This window comes from Mustela nivalis, assembly GCF_964662115.1.
Source record: "Mustela nivalis genome assembly, chromosome: 13".
Lineage (NCBI taxonomy): Eukaryota > Metazoa > Chordata > Mammalia > Carnivora > Mustelidae > Mustela > Mustela nivalis.
This window is the reverse complement of record NC_139032.1, coordinates 56,911,646-56,928,188: the sequence shown is the minus strand read 5'-3', so window position 1 is coordinate 56,928,188 and position 16,543 is coordinate 56,911,646. Positions and strand designations below refer to the sequence as shown.

Below are 16,543 nucleotides of genomic sequence, written 5' to 3'. Positions count from 1 at the left end.
AGGCAGAGGGGGAGGAGGAAGTAGGTTCCCCTCTGAGCAGAGAGCCCGGTGCAGGGCTCAAACCCAGGATCCTGAGATCATGACCTGAGCTGAAGGCAGAGGCTTAACCCACTGAGCCACCCAGGTGCCCCTCTTTGATGTATTATTAAATGCAGTTGTGTCTGCTCTCTGCAGAACAGTTCATAGTGGCAGAATTTTTTTTACCAGCAATATTATTATTTTTAAAGATTTTATTTATTTATTTGAGGGGGAAGCAGGCTCCCTGCTGAACAGAAAGCCAGTTACGGGTCTCGATCCCAGGACCCTGAGCTCATGGCCTGAGCTGAAGGCAGAGGCTTAACCCGCTGAGCCACCCAGGCGCCCTTTACTAGCAATATTATTAAGCATAGAAATAATGCAGGCACTGTATGTTAATTACCTAAAATTAAAATTTAAAAAAGAACATAGGCAGTATGCATACTACCGACTCCATTGGCTGTTCATTCATTCAATTATCATTTACTAAAATACTACAAATGCCAAAGGTAAAACATTATTCAGAGATTAGAGAAGGCAAACCTATGCACTGATTTGCCAGGCAGAGGCAAGATAATATTAGAATTACCTACTTGACAGAGAGAGGGAGAGAGTGTGTGAGTATACAAGCAGGAGGAGCGGCAGGCAGAAGGAGAGGGTGAAAAGCAGGCTCCCTGGTGATCAGAGAGTCTGATACAGGGCTAGATACCAGGACCCTAAGATTATGACCTGAGCCAAAGGCAGAGGCCTAGACAACTAAGCCACCCAGGCCCCTATATAACCAATTTTAATTGTAATGTCCTTTTCTAGCCTTTTAAAATTATGATCGATTTCAAATTTAGAGAAGTGGGGAGAATAGTCAGGTGAACCATATGTCCCCTCCTTCTTAGTTAACAACACTTAAAAAAGATTTCAGCCATGTTCGTTTTATAGATCTCTTTCCTACCTTCTCTGCAGAAATATATATATATTTTTAAAGATTTTATTTATTTATTTGATAGACAGAGATCACAAGTAGGCAGAGGCAGAGAGAGAGAGAGAGAGAGGAGGAAGCAGGCCCCCTGCTAAGCAGAGAGCCTGATGTGGGGCCCGATCCCAGGACCCTGGGATCATGACCTGAGCTGAAGGCAGAGGCTTTAACCCACTGAGCTACCAGGCACCCTCTGCAGAAATACTTTAAAGTAGATTTTTTGGATCACTTTACCTTTAATTTCTATGGTAAGCACCTCTGAAAAAGGTAAGACACTTTCATATATAACCATAATGCTATTATAGCAGTTCAAAAACTCATAGTAAACTTTTGGTATCATCTAACATTTAACCCATGTATAAATTTTCCTGATTATTTGAAAAAATGTCTTTTCATGGATTTCTTTGAATCAGGATTGAAACGATATTTATACATTACATATTTTGATTCTCTTTAATCTAAAGTATATTCTTCTAACTTATTTGTTCCTCCCTTTTTTTCTCTTTATTGTTGATTTGTTGTCCAAACAATGTTACTTTTCCTTTAGGATGTCATGTTTTACATTATGCATTGATCTTTTTGTTTCTTGTGGTATCATTTATTTTACTTCTTTAGCCACCTTATCTACTGTAAATGTAAGTTAGCTTTAAAGATTTGATTCAAGCTCAGTTTTTTAAGTGAGCATAGAGGAGGTTATGTATTCTATATTGCACTGCGTCTAAAGATGTGTTTGTTTTCCTTTTAATTTTTTTGGTGGTGTTTAGGTTAATGAATGAGTTGTCCATTTTTAGTGAGTTTATTTATCAGTAGGTTTTAGGTTGACTGGATTTCTGAACATAATCCCTTATTGGTGTTTATGGTTTATTTTTTATTTTTTAAAATTTAATTTCATTAAAAAAATTCTTTATTTATTTGAGTGAGAGCATATGCAAGCAGGCTGGGGGTAGGGCAGGAGGAGAGGGAAAGAACCCTAGCAGAGTCAGCGCTGAACATGGAACATGATGTGGGGCTCAGTCCCACAGCCCCAAGCTGAAATCAAGAGCTGGCCGCCCAACAGACTGAGCCACTCAGATGCCCATATGGTTTCATTTTAAAAAGAATTCTCTTGGAATTCAAGATGAGGGTTGCAGTATGTGTAATTCCATTTTTTATTTTCTTTGTGACAAGACTAGTTTGCTCAGGGGAAGCATTGGGCCTTGCTTGGTCTCTCCAATGTTGAGGGCTATAGCTAGGCCTGTTTTTGTGGTCCTTACCTAAGTCTTTAGAGTTGCCTATCTACAGAATGTTTTTCTCTTTGTGAGTTGGACCAAAGTGGAATAATTAATAATAGTTGATATTTACTCTGAGTGCTTTATTGTGTAGTAGGCCTTTTACTTGTAATTTACATGTATTTTCCTTTAATCCCCTAGTAAAACTTCTGAGGATTGTCTGTGCTGCTGGTAGTATTCTCATTTTACAGATGAGAGAACTGAGTCTTTTTTTTTTTTTTTTTTAAGATTTTATTTTTTATTTGACAGTGAGTGAGCGCAAGCATGGGGAGTAACAGGCGAAAGGAGAGGGAGAAGTAGGCTCCTCGTGGAGCAAGGAGCCCAATGCGTCGCTCAGTCCCAGGACCCTGCGATCATAACCTGAACTGAAGGCAGATACTTTAACTGACTGAGCCACCCAAGTGTCACTGGAAGCCACGTTCTTCAGGGAGATGAAGGGAAGAAGGGAGAGTGTCACAGTGGATAATAGGCTGGTTATCTGTCTTCTTGCCTTCTTCCTTCCTTCAAGGACTCAGATTTATTGATTGATTTTTATGTTTTTGAGTATTTAGAGGTAGACATAAATTGCTTTTCTTTCTGACAAGATGGAAAGGCTTAATTAGGGAGTCCTCTGAAACCATATCTGCTTGGAACTGTTGTTAGACACTCTGGATTGAAGGATCCAAAGTGAGTAAAATCTGATAGAATGATGATACTGGCTTGCTTTAAAATCCCTAATTCAATACCTGATCCTTTGCTTTTTCTTTTTTTTTTTTTTTTAATTTGACAGAAAGAGAGACAGCAAGAGAGGGAACACAAGCAGGGAAGTGGGAGTGGGACAAGCAGGCTTCCTGTCAAACAAGGGGCCTAACATGGGGCTGGATCCCAGGGCCTTGGGATTACCACCTGAACCGAAGGCAGACACCTAACTGAGCCACCCAGGCATCCCACCATCCTTTTTTTTTTTTTTTAATTAATTTATTTATTTATTTGACAGAGATCACAAGTAGGCAGAGAGAGAGGGGGAAGCAGGCTTCGTGCTGAACAGAGAGTCCGATGTGGGGCTGGATCCCAAGACCCTGGGATCATGACCTGAGCCGAAGGCAGAGGCTTAACCCACTGAGCCACCCAGGCGCCGCCCCCCCACCTTTTTTTAAGATTTTATTTATTTATTTGTAAGAGAGAGAGAGAGAGCGAGTACAGGCAGACAGAGTGGAAGGCAGAGTCAGAGGGAGAAGCAGGTTCCCTGCGGAGCAAGGAGCCCGATGTGGGACTCGATCCCAGGACGCTGGGATCATGACCTGATTCAAAGGCAGCTGCTTAACCAACTGAGCCACCCAGGCGTCCCCCTTTTTTTCTTTTTTAAGATTTTATTTTTTAAGTAATCTCTACACCCAAAATGGGCCTTGAACTTAAAACTGTGAGATCAAGAGCCGCATGCTCTGCTGGCTGAACCAGTCAGGGACCCTAATACCTAATCCTTTTTAAGAAAGATGTAAAGTTGTGGTAAAGGACTTAGACTGACCTTTTATAAATCAAGTTCAACTTAAAAAAAAGAAAATCAGTCTGGTCTACTCCCACATATTAACTTAGAGGAGTTATTTATTTATTTATTTATTTATTTATTTATTTATTCGAGAGAGAAAGAGAGAGAATGAGAGCACAAGCGGGGTGCAGATGGAGAGAGAGTATCCCAAGAAGTTGCTATGTTCAGTGTGGAGCCTGATGGGGCTGGATCTCTATAACTGACTGAGCGACCCTGCTGCCCCGAGTTAAAATTTGTTACCATTGTTTTGTATGTATGATTTTAATTAAACTTTACTTTTTTTTTTTTTTTTAAGATTTTATTTATTTATTTGACAGAGAGATCACAAGTATGCAGAGAGGCGGGCAGAGAGAGAGAGAGGAGGAAGCAAGCTCCCTGCCGAGCAAAGAGCCTGATGTGGGGCTCGATCCCAGGACCCTGAGATCATGACCTGAGCCAAAGGCAGAGGCTTTAAGCCACTGAGCCACCCAGGCACCCCTAAACTTTACTTTTTCAAAGAAATAAATTGTTTTGTATGTAGGATTTTTCAGTTTAACTTTACTTTTTCTGGGTCACCTGGGTAGCTCAGTTGTTTAAATGTCTGACTCACGGTTTTGACTCAGGTCCTGGGCTCACAGTGGTGGGATCAAGCCCTGCATTGATCAGCCTCTGTGCTCAGTGAGGGTCAGCTTCAGATTCTTTCTTCCTCTCCCTCTGCTTCTCTCTCTACCTCAAATAAATTAATACATAAAACTGTTTAAAAAATAAACTTTAAAATTTACTTTTTGAAAAATTTTATAACACCTATATTTAAGTATATTTGATTACACTCTTGAAAGGATTGTGGTCTTTCTGGAGATTTCTTTGAATTGCTTTGAATCTGACTTCCAGCATAGGGCAAGAGGGGTAAAATATTCAGTATCCTACATCCTCAAAACCACAATTATTTTGCTTATGAATATTAGTATGGTTTGATAGTAAGTTAATAGTGGTGCAGGACAAATAGTTAGTTACTTTAAGAGATAAATGTGTCTTTTGTTTTATGTAATATGTCACTTTCCAGAAGATTAGTTGTAAGTCCTTTAAGATCTTAATTTACTCTCTTATAGTCTGTTTAACCTTTTAAAGCAATTCGTTGGGAGGGGTGCCTGGGTGGCTCAGTTGGTTGGGCGACTGCCTTTGGCTCAGGTCATGGTCCTGGAGTTCCAGGATCGAGTCCCTCATCGGGCTTCCAGCTCCTTGGGGAGTCTGCTTCTCCCTCTGACCTTCTCCGCACTCATGCTCTCTTTCAAATAAATAAATAAAATCTTTAAAAAAAAAGAAAGAAAGAAACAGTTCATTGGGCACGCCTGGGCAGTTTAGTTGGTTAGTAGTCCTGGGATTAATACCAGAATCCGACACCTTCTCAGTAGGGAGTTGGCTTTTCCCTTTCCCTCTGTGCATGCTCTCTGTCTCTCTCTCACTCTCTCAAAATAAATCTGTTTTTTTTTTTCTTTTTCTTTTTCTTTTTAAAGATTATTTATTTATTTATTTTTTTAATTTGACAGACAGAGATCACAAGTAGGCAGAGAGGCAGGCAGAGAGAGAGAGGAGAAGCAGGCTCCCCGCGAAGCAGATAGCCCGATGTGGGGCTCTATCTCAGGACCCCAGGATCAGGACCTGAGCCAAGGCAGAGGCTTTAAGCCACTGAGCCACCCAGGTGCTCTCCTCCTCTGTTTTAAAAGATTTTATTTATTTGAGAGAGAGTGTGAGCACAGCAGGCAGAAGGAGAAGTAGGCTCTCAGCAGGAAGCCTGATGCAGGACTCAATCCCAGGACCCTGGGATCATGACCAGAGCTGAAGGCAGATACTTAACCAACTGAGCCACCCAGGCATCCTTGAAATAAATAAACCTTAAAAAACAAGCAAACAAATTAAAAAAAAACCCACTTCATTGTTCTCTTCCTTTGCAGTTATTTTTGGTTTGTTGGGTAGTATGCAGATATTAAGGGTATACTTAAAAAACAAGTATATGCCATAAAGTGTATACTTTAAAAACAGTTCTTTAAAGTCTCCATTGCATTTATTCTTTGATTTTGACCATACTTGTGAGCTCCTCTGCTGACTTCTTCTTGGCTCTCCCTTAGAATACTGATCTACATTTGTGATTAAATTTGCTAACATTTCAAATTACTGGGGTGCCTAGGTGACTCAGTCAGTTAAGCATCTGACTTTGGCTCAGGTCATGATCTCAGGATTCTGGGATGGAGCCCCACATTGGGCTCTCTGCTCAGTCGGGAGTCTGCTTTTCCCCTTCCCTTTACCCTTCCCATCACTCACGTGCTCTCTCTCTCAATAAAATCTTTTTTTTTTTTTTTTTTTTTTTAGATTTTATTTATTTATTTGACAGAGATCATAAGTAGACAGAGAGGCAGGCAGAGAGAGAGAGGAGGAAGCAGGCTCCCTGCTGAGCAGAGAGCCCGATGCGGGGCTTGATCCCAGGGTCCTGGGATCATGACCTGAGCCGAAGGCAGCGGCTTAACCACTGAGCCACACAGGCGCCCCTCAAATAAAATCTTAAAAAAAAAAATTCAAATTGCTAATTAAACTTTTTTTTCTTAATTTTTGCCTTATCTGCATAGTATTGGCTTAAAAATACTATGAAACAGCATAGATTTAATATGGTAATCTCTAAGTTTTGGGATAATTTGTATTATGAATTTGATAGCGTAAAAAGTAAGATAGAATGAAAAGATAGCATAGTAAGTATGAACTATAGCAAATGAAGTAAAACTAAATTTTCTCTATATTGTTTCCATACCATTCACTGAATGTTTGCTCTACAATCAGAGGAATAAGAGTGTGATACTTAGAACAAGTAGATTTTCTGTATTCTGTTTAAAAGTTTGAAGAGAAGTATCTTGTGAGTTGTGTTATTTGTGAGAAAACAGTAGCCTTTTTGGAGGAAGGAAGTAGCAGTTGTGCTGGGCCACTTTCTTCAGTGTCCGTGTCTTTGCATTTTGGTGTCAGAATGTTTGGGACTGTATAAATGGTGACTGGTCAGAGGTGATTTGGCCATCAAATAATACTGTGGTTTGTGTACAAAATGTGGAATTTAACTGGTAGGTATTAAATATCTACTGTAAGACTGGAAGTTCTCCTGAATGATACTGACTAAATCCTGAACTTAGATCAAAGATCATGTTAATATGTGAAATGTGGAGTATTTTGGGTCAAGTTTTTTATCATGTGACATGTAATAATCAGTAAAAATTGTAATTCTGTGTTTGAGAAGCTGGAACTGCTTGTTAGTATAGTATATATTTAGGAATGAGTTCTTATGGAGTAAGCCCCAAGTTTACCATTGTTACAGTGAGGTTAGAAAGATAAGTGGCATCTCTACTCCTGTTTTTTTAGTGTCTTGAGGTACCCATCCTGGGAGAGAAGGAATATAGAAGAACAAAAAAAAAACAGAATGAGGTGGTTTTTTTTTTTTGTTTGTTTTATTTTGTTTAAAGTTATTTCTGTATCTATTTATTTATTAGACAGAGAGAGAGCACGTGTACACAAGCAGGCAGAGTGGCAGGCAGAGGCAGAGAGAGAAGCAGGCTCCCTGCTGAGCAAGGAGCCCGATGTGGTACTCGATCCCAGGACCCTGGGATCTTGACCCAAGCCGAAGGCAGTCGCTTAGCCTACTGAGCCACTTAGGCATCCCCAGAGTGAGGTTTTTGACTACTAAACTTTACTATGCTTATGGGTCAGGGTACTCAAATAGTGTAATACCAATGTTTTGTGTCTGATTACTCCATACCACCCTGTTGTAATTAGAAGATTATTGGAAATTCCTTTGAAGGTTTCAGGAATACAGAAGAGCTGGGATGTCTTATCTGGGAGAAGTTTCTCTTTTCCAGAGTATTTGATCTTTGATTTGCTTCCCCTGGAATTAATGTGCTTCTTAAAGAAATGATCAGATATTCATGACTGAATTCCCTCTGTGGCACACTGGAACCCTTAGTTTGGTCCTTTGAGAGTAAAAATCAAGTCTGAAAACTTGATTGGTTGGTTGCTTAGGGACATATTTAAAAATAAAAGGCTGATTGAATGCTGACTCTTGTTACAAATTGAACAGATTTATTGTTATAAAAACACATCCTAGGGAACAGCCAGTGAGTTGGAAAGCGGGGAGTGTATGTGGGAGTAGGATTGGTTAGTTTTATTACCTTGAGGTAGAGTTGATATATTTACTTTGGTTTTATTTAGGCAGATAAAACTGAAGTAAACAAAACTTCACAGACCAAGTAAAATCACCATAAAATTTTACTTAATCATAACTGTCACATCTTCATGTTCTTTTTTTTGGACTGTTTGGTGATTATTCATACAGTTTTCCTCATTGGTTGGTAAATTTAACAGTGAATAAGAACAGAATGCAAACAATAAAAAATACAGTCCATGTGAATGAAGTGTGTGTGTAGAAGAATTTAAATTTAATTTTCCTGGTCAAAGTCTTTCACAATAGCTAGATCTAAAACCACCTAAAAAACAAACTTTTTTTTTTTTGGCCTTTGTTCTTGGCTATATTAGCTGACCTCACTAGATAGTATGTTTATACAAAAATGAAGAGCCGCCAGATGTGACTCGGATCTCCTTGAAAATTATTCTTTTAGAGTGGGTTTTTTGTTTTTGTAAGATTTTTAGGTATTGGAGGGGCACCTGGGTGGCTCATTTGGTTAAGCATCTGCCTTTGGCTCACCGTTATGGTCTCAGGGTCCTGGGATTAAGTCCTACATCGGGCTCCCTGCTTAGCAGGGAGTCAGCTTCTCCCTCTGCTCCTTCACCTGCTCATGGTGCGCTAGCCTGCTTTCTCTCTCTCTCACATAAATAAAAACTTGGCCAAGGATTTGGGTTAAAGCTGAATTACTGAAATGTCCGGCAAGTAATGTTTACCAGCAGGCCCTTTAATAGCTTTTCAGTGGTAAAAGGTTGACAGTCCTGCTGACTGTTCCTAGGACTTCTGGAACTACATTTCAAGGAATGTTCCTTGTTGGTATTGGCCATTTATATTCACAGGATGAGGGAATAACTAAAATGTGTTTTTTCAACCACTCTGAAAAGTAGGCAAGAGATAAGTAGAGAGAAATTTATTGTTTCATAGGGAATAATATATATAGGCAGTATTTTTTGGAGTCTGTATTAGTATATTTATGTATTTTGTTCACTCATTTATTTTTAAAGTAAGCTCTATGCCCTATTTGGGGCTTGAACTCCTGTGTGTGTGTGTGTGTGTGTGTGTGTGTGTATACACACACCCCACATCTTTTTTTTTTCCCCTACACACCACATCTTTATCCATTCATTTGTCAGTGGACATCTGGGCTCTTTCCATAGTTTGGCTGTTGTGGACATTGCTGCTATAAACATTGGGGTGCATGTGCCTCTTCAAATCACTGTATTTGTATCTTTGGGGTAAATACCCAGTAGTGCAATTGCTGGGTCATAGGCTAGCCCTATTTTCAACTTTTTGAGGAACCTCCATTACTGTTTCCCAGAGTGGCTGCCCCAGCTGGCATTCCCACCAAAGTGTAGGAGGGTTCTCCTTTCTCCGCATCCTTGCCAACAACATCTGTGCTTAATACTGACTTGTTAATTTCAACCATTCTCACTGGGCCATTTACTGACTTGTTAATTTTAGCCATTCTTGCTGATGTGAAATGGTATTTCATTATGGTTTTGATTTGTATTTCCCTGATGGTTGAGTGATACTGCTTTTTCATGTGTCTGTAGGCCATTTGTATGTCTTCTTTGCAGAAATGTCTGTTCATGTCTTTTGCCCATTTCTTGATTAGATTATTTGTTCCTTGGGTGTTGAATTTGGTAAGTTCTTCATAGATTTTGGATACTAGCCCTTTGTCTGACATGTTATTTGCAAATACCTTCTCCCATTCTGTTGATTGTCTTTTGTTTTTTTGTTTGTTTGTTTGTTTTTATGGACAGAGATCACAAGGATGCAGAGAGGCAGGCAGAGAGAGAGGGAGGAGGAAGCAGGCTCCCCGCTTAGCAGAGCGCCCTACGTGGGTCTTGATCCCAGGACCCTGGGACCGTGACCTGAGCCACCCAGGCGCCCCTGTCTTTTGGTTTTGTTGACTGTTTTCTTTGCTGTGCAAAAGCTTTTTTTTTTTTTTTTTTTTAAGATTTTATTTATTAATTTGACAGAGAGAAATCACAAGTAGACGGAGAGGCAGCCAGACAGAGAGAGAGAGGGAAGCAGGCTCTCCGCTGAGCAGAGCGCCCGTTGCAGGACTCGATCCCAGGACTCTGAGATCATGACCCGAGCCGAAGGCAGCGGCTTAACCCACTGAGCCACCCAGGCGCCCCTGTGTAAAAGCTTATCTTGATTCGGTCCCAATAGTTTATTTTTGTCCTTGCTTCCCTTGCCTTTGGCAATGTCTTTAGGAAGAAGTTGCTAGGGCCCAGGTGGAAGAGGTTGCTGCCTACATTCTCCTCAAGGATTTTGATGGATTCCTGTCTCAGATTAGGTCTTTCATCCATTTTGAGTCTATTTTTGTGTATGGTATAAGGAAATGGTCCAGTTTCATTCTTCTGCATGTGGTTGTCCAATTTTCCCAACACCCATTTGTTAAAGAGACTTTTTTCTGTTGGATATTCTTTCCTCATTTGTTGAAGATTAGTTGACTATAGAGTTGAGGATTAATTTCTTGGTTCTCTGTTCTGTTCCCTTGATCTATGTGTCTGTTTTTGTGCCACTACCATTCCGTCTTGATGATTACAGCTTTGTAATAGAGCCTGGAGTCTAGAATTGTGATGCCACCAGCTCTGGTTTTCTTTTTTAACCTTCCTGTGGCTTTTTGGGGTCTTTTCTGGTTTCATACAAATTTTAAGGTTATTTGTTCCATTTCTGTGAAAAAAGTTGATGGTATTTTGATAGAGATTGCATTAAATGTATAGACAGTTCTAGGCAACATAGATATTTTAACAATATTTGTTCTTCCAGTCCATGAGCGTGGAATGTTTTTCCATTTCTTGTGTCTTCCTCAGTTTCTTTCATGAGTAGTCTATAGTTTTCTGAGTCACATCATTTGCCTCTTTGGTTAGATTTATTCCTAGGTGTCTTACGATTTTGGGTGTAAATATAAATGGGGTCAGCTCCTTAATTTTCTTTCTGCTGTCTCATTGCTGGGTCTGTAGAAATGGTACTGATTTCTGTGCATTGATTTTATATCCTACCACTTTACTCAATTCCTGTATGTATGAGTTCTTGCAATTTTGGGGTGTAGTCTTTTGGGTTTTCCACATAAAGTATCATGTCATTTGCAGTGAGTGAGAGTTTGACTTCTGCTTTGCCGATTTGGATGCCTTTTATTTCTTTTTGTTGTCTGATTGCTGAGGCTAGGACTTCTAGTACTTTGTTGAATAGCAGTGGCAATAGTGGACATCCCTGCCATGTTCCTGACCTTAGGGAAAAAGCTCTCAGTTTTTCCCCATTGAGAATGATACTCACTGTGGGTTTTTCATAGATGGCTTATATGATATTTAGGTATGGATCCTCTATCCCAGCACTGTGAAGAGTTTGAATCAAGAAAGAACGCTGTACTTTGTCCAGTGCTTTTTCTGCATCTGTTCAGAGTATCATACGGTTCTTGTCCTTCTTTAATGTAGTGTATCATATTGATTGATTTATGGGTGTTCAACCAACCTTGTAGCCCAGGAATAAATCCTACTTTGTAGTGGTTAATAATTCTTTTAATGTACTCTTGGATCCTATTTGCTAGTATTTTGTTGAGAATTTTTTTTAAGATTTTATTTATTTATTTGACAGACAGAGATCACAAGTAGAGAGGCAGGCAGAGAGAGAGGAAGGGAAGCAGGCTCCCTGTTGAGCAGAGAGCCCGATGTAGGGCTCGATCATGACCTGAGCCAAAGGCAGAGGCTTAACCCCCACTGAGCCACCCAGGCGCCTTTTGTTGAGAATTTTTTCATTCATGTTCATCAGTGATATTGATAATTGATAGTGATAATCATCCTTTTTGGTGAGGTCTTTGTCTGCTTTTGGGATCGAGGTAATGCTGGCCTCATAAAAAGAGTCGGGAAGTTTTCCTTCTATTTCTGGTTTGTTTTTGCGGGGGAACAGTTTCAGAAGAATAGCTATGTATTCTTCTTTAAATGTTTGGTAGAATTGCCTTGGGAAGCCAGCTGGCCCTGTACTCTTGTTTGTTGGGAGATTTTTGATTACTGCTTCAGTTTCCTTGTTGGTTATGGGTCTGTTCAGGGTTTCTATTTCTTCCTGTTTTAGTTTTGGTAGTTTATATGTCTCTAGGAATGCATCCATTTCTTCCAGATTGTCCAGTTTGTTAGCATATAGTTGCTCATAATATGTTCTTATAATTGTTTCTTATTTCTTTGGTGCTACAACAACTAATACTTAAATACCTGTTTTATTGTTGCAGATAATGCTGGGAGTAAGGCATGGTCCCTTACATATGGGGTGGGAAGGATAAGAGACAGTCAAGTAAAATCAGTGTTTGACTTAAGAAAATGATTGGTGATCAGCTGTCAAGTGGGGTCTTCATTATTACGTCTGTTTGTTTTTAATTTCTTTTAGTAACAAATCTGTACACCCAATGTGGGGCTTGAACTCAAAACTCCTAGATCAGGAATCTTATGCTTTACCGGCTAAGCCAGCTTTGTCATCTAGTAGGGTCATCTTTAGATTGAGTGACCTGAGGAGGTTGCTGAGGAGGAATAAAGCCATGTGAAAATCTGGGTAGAAATATTCTGTGTAGAAGGAGCAGCTAATGTAAATATGGAAAACAACTTGGATTTTTTTTTTTAACAGAATTAAAAACTACTTATTGGAATATGACATATACACAGAAATGCTCAGGGTGCAGCTTTAACATTTTACCTTGAAATAAAGTATGATAGAATTGTGTAATGGGTACTCAGATTTCCTGAATTTTGATGTTTCACTATTTTTTTCATTGTTTTTCTGTGTGTGTGTGTGTGTGTGTGTGTGTGTGTGTGTATTTTTCTTGTTTTTTTCTTTTCCAAAACCTTTAAATGTAAATTCCAACATAATGCCATTTTACCCCTTAATATTTTAGTGTATATCTCCTAAGGGAGGGAAAAAACCTCTCTCATGGAGGTATCTTACAGTGATAAAAACAGGAAATTACTATTGATGCAATTTACAGGCCTTACTGAAAAGTTATCCTGTAATGTTCCTTATAGCAAAAAGGTATTCTGGTCTAGGATCCAGTCCAGTATCACACATTGTATTTGGCTCTCATGTCTCTTTTTAGTGTCATTCAATCTAAAATAGTTCATCAGTCTGGAATAATCTTGGTTATTTCATGGCGTTAATGCTTTTGAAGCATAGGGACTGTCTTGTAGAATGTCCTTTAATATCAGTCTGAGAAGCTTCATGAATACATTGATGTTATTTGGTGGTTTTAAATTTTATTTTAATGCCAGTATAGTTAACCTGTTACTTATTTTTGACAGGAATACCACAAAATGTGGATCACATTAGAGGGCACATGATAAAGGTTTATCCCATTGCTAGTGTTAGTTTTGATTTCTTATTTAAGAACAGTAGCTTCTGCCCAGTTTCTCCTTGAAGTTACTACCCTGCACTTTGTAATTAATGAATATTTTTTGAGGGGAGTACTAAGATTATATAAATATCCTTTTTTATATGTGTTTTCTATCCCTGGATTCAAGAATGCCTATCCCTCAAACTACCCCAGTTATATAAAACTAATTTTGCCTGTCTTGCATTAGCTAATTTGAATTGGGGTTTTTCCTTGAACCATCCTGAACAGCCCTGCCTGTAATGGGGCTTAGGAGAAATTATCTTCCAGTTGGGGAATTTTTTTTTTTTCCCCCATAAAGATTTATTTGAGAGAGCACAAGCAAGGGGTGGGGGAGGAACAGAGGGAGAGGGAGTAGCAGACTTCCCTGCTGAGCGGGGAGTTGCATGTGGGAATTGCAGGTGGGACTTGATCCCAGAACTCTTTGAGATCATGACCTGAGCCAAAGGCAGATACCTAACCAACTGAGCCACCCAGGTACACCCTGGGAGTTTCTAAAATTGTCTCCACAAGGGATGGGAGGGAAACATAAAATACCAAATCAGAGAAGGCTACAGACCATATGAGACAACTATAGGAAACAAACTGAAGATTGCTGGAGGGGTGGTAGGGGGAGGGATGGGGTGATAGGCATTAAAAAGGGCACATTCTGTCACGAGCACTGGGTATTATATAAGATTGATGAATCACTGACCTCTCCCTCAGAAACCAATAATAAACTCTGTGTTAATTAATTGATTTTAAGTGAAATAAAAAAAAATAAAATTGTCATCACAAAAGGGTAAGCTTACTCAGTCCAAAGTGGGGGGTGTCTCTTTTCATGGAGGAGGAGATGGAATCCAGTCAGTCCCTGCCAAGCAGGATGCATGACATTTAGGGTATGGCTCTTCATTGTACTAATACCTTCAGCTAGTGGCAGGGTAGGGTGCAGCACCAAGGGTTTGAAGTATTTCTTAAGTATCCTTTAAGAAAAAAATCACTCCTTATATACTAGTTTTAGAGTCCATTAATTCCTGAAACATTTAGTGTAATACCTTTATTCGTTATTTTTTAAATGATTTAAAAAATTGTGGTGCCTGGGTGGGTCTTGATTTCCACTCAGATCATGGTCTGGGGTCATGGGTTTGAGCCTCATGTCTGGCTCTGCGCTCAACACAGAGTGCTGGGAGCAGGGTGTGGGGGGTGGGGATGGGGACAGGGAGCACGCAGAGGGAGAGGGAGAGAGAAGCTCAAGGAGACTCCCTGCTGTGAGTACAGAGCTTTGCTGGGGCTCAGTCTCAGAACCCTGATGACCTGAGCTAAAATCAAGTCTGCCGGTCAAATGACTGAGCCACCCAGGTGTCTCCATAACACATTTAGAATCAGACTTCTTTGCTAAGGACAAGCTAATATATGTGATACGAGGGTGGATTCTAAGCTCTATTCCTCACTGAATCCCAGAGAGATTTTGCTATTATCATTTAACTTGTTTATGCTGCTTGAAGTTTGGAAAGGCATATTGCTGTCTGAGAATATACTCTAATCTAGGGACAGAAAGGCAGAACTTGCTTGACTCCCAAGTCTCTGAGTCCGGCAAGCCCCAGAGATGCCCTGCTGTTGGTATGGGCTGAATAGTTCTCTGGGCATGGAGGCAACTGATAGTCAACATGGCAACTGTATTTATCATTGAACCAGTCATGAAAATTTGGAAATTTTTGTCTATACAAAAAAGCCTTAGAACTAGTCAGGACCTAAGAGATGTTTCATGTCGTGACTCAGAGTGTGCAGTAACAAATTCAGGATGACACCGTTTCTGGCACATTTGGCTGTTAGCAAAGTTCTCCATATAGTCTTACGGGAATGAGGGAAAGGGATTGCTTTCTGTCATCTTAGATTAGGATCACTGTCCCTTCTAGCTTTTATTTAGGTCACACATGTTGGGTACTGGGGTGGTGGGGAATGTCTGCAGTTAGGTTCTGCCTCCACTAAAGGCGATTGCCTGTTTTCTGTGTTAAGGCTTTTTCAAGGGAAATGAGCAACTTTTCTGTTCAAGCTCCCAGGGTAAAAAACATAAACATTAAACAACTGAAAACTTGAGCATTCAACAAAGATGTGATACAGAGTCCCTAGAGAGACCTCTAGGGAAAAAGATAGCAAGTATCCTAATATTGGTTTATTCTTTTTGATAATATTCTTTAGTCTTGTATTTTTGTTTTTGTTTTAATTAAAAGACCCCGAATCTTTATTATGAGCTATTAGACAGAAATAGCTGTTTGTACCAGATAACAGTGTAGGGAAATCATATATACACAGAAAACAATGTTACTGGTAGTGTTACTAGCCAGGTAAATAGAAAAAAACAGTTTTGTTATCTTGTAAAAATTTCTGGGAATAATGGATTTGACTTTTTAAAATCTACTTAGGGGCACCTGGGTGGCTCAGTGGGTTAAAGCCTCTGCCTTCATTCAGCTCAGGTCATGATCTCAGGGTCCTGGGATTGAGTCCCACATCGGGCTCTCCGCTCAGCAGGGAGCCTACTTCCTCCTCTCTCTCTCTGCCTGCCTATCTGTCTACTTGTGACCTGTCTGTCAAATAAATAAATAAATAAAAATCTTTAAAAAAATTTATAAATAAAATCTACTTAGGATATTTGGCATGTTTGTGATCAGTACTTGGGTGCAGCTTTTTTTTTTTTTTTTAAGATTTTATTTATTTATCAGAGAGAGAGAGGGAGAGAGAGCGAGCATAGGCAGACAGAATGGCAGGCAGAGGCAGAGGGAGAAGCAGGCTCCCTGCTGAGCAAGGAGCCCGATGTGGGACTTGATCCCAGGACGCCGGAGGCAGCTGCTTAACCAACTGAGCCACCCAGGCATCCCTGGGTGCAGCTTTTGACAGAGGTATGTAGTTGATAACAGACTTTTTCCAGGGTACTTGTAAGATTTCTTGAATTTTTGCCTAGGCTATGTGTTTCTTTTATAAATTCCTTTTTCTCATGAACAGCTTGCTTTTTGGCTCAAGAATTCCAGGTTTATTTAATAATTTCTGAGCAGCATCCCCCTTTAAGATCTTGCGCTATTTTCTTAATATTTAACCACCATAAGTGCCTTTTGGCATTGTGTGAATTTGAAATCAATTTTCTTTTCTTACAAAGAGTATGCATGAGTCCACCTATCAAGAGCAGTTAGTTGTGTTTTTTCTCCTGCTTTCTTTCTTGGCA

General features: G+C 39.8%; 1 protein-coding gene across 14 annotated transcripts in view; it reads left to right on the top strand.

Annotated features, from left to right (window-relative positions):
• UBAP2 (ubiquitin associated protein 2) overlaps window positions 1-16,543 on the top strand; it is a 132,979-nt gene that overhangs the window by 64,904 nt on the left and 51,532 nt on the right. The gene's annotated exons all lie outside the window — the stretch shown is intronic.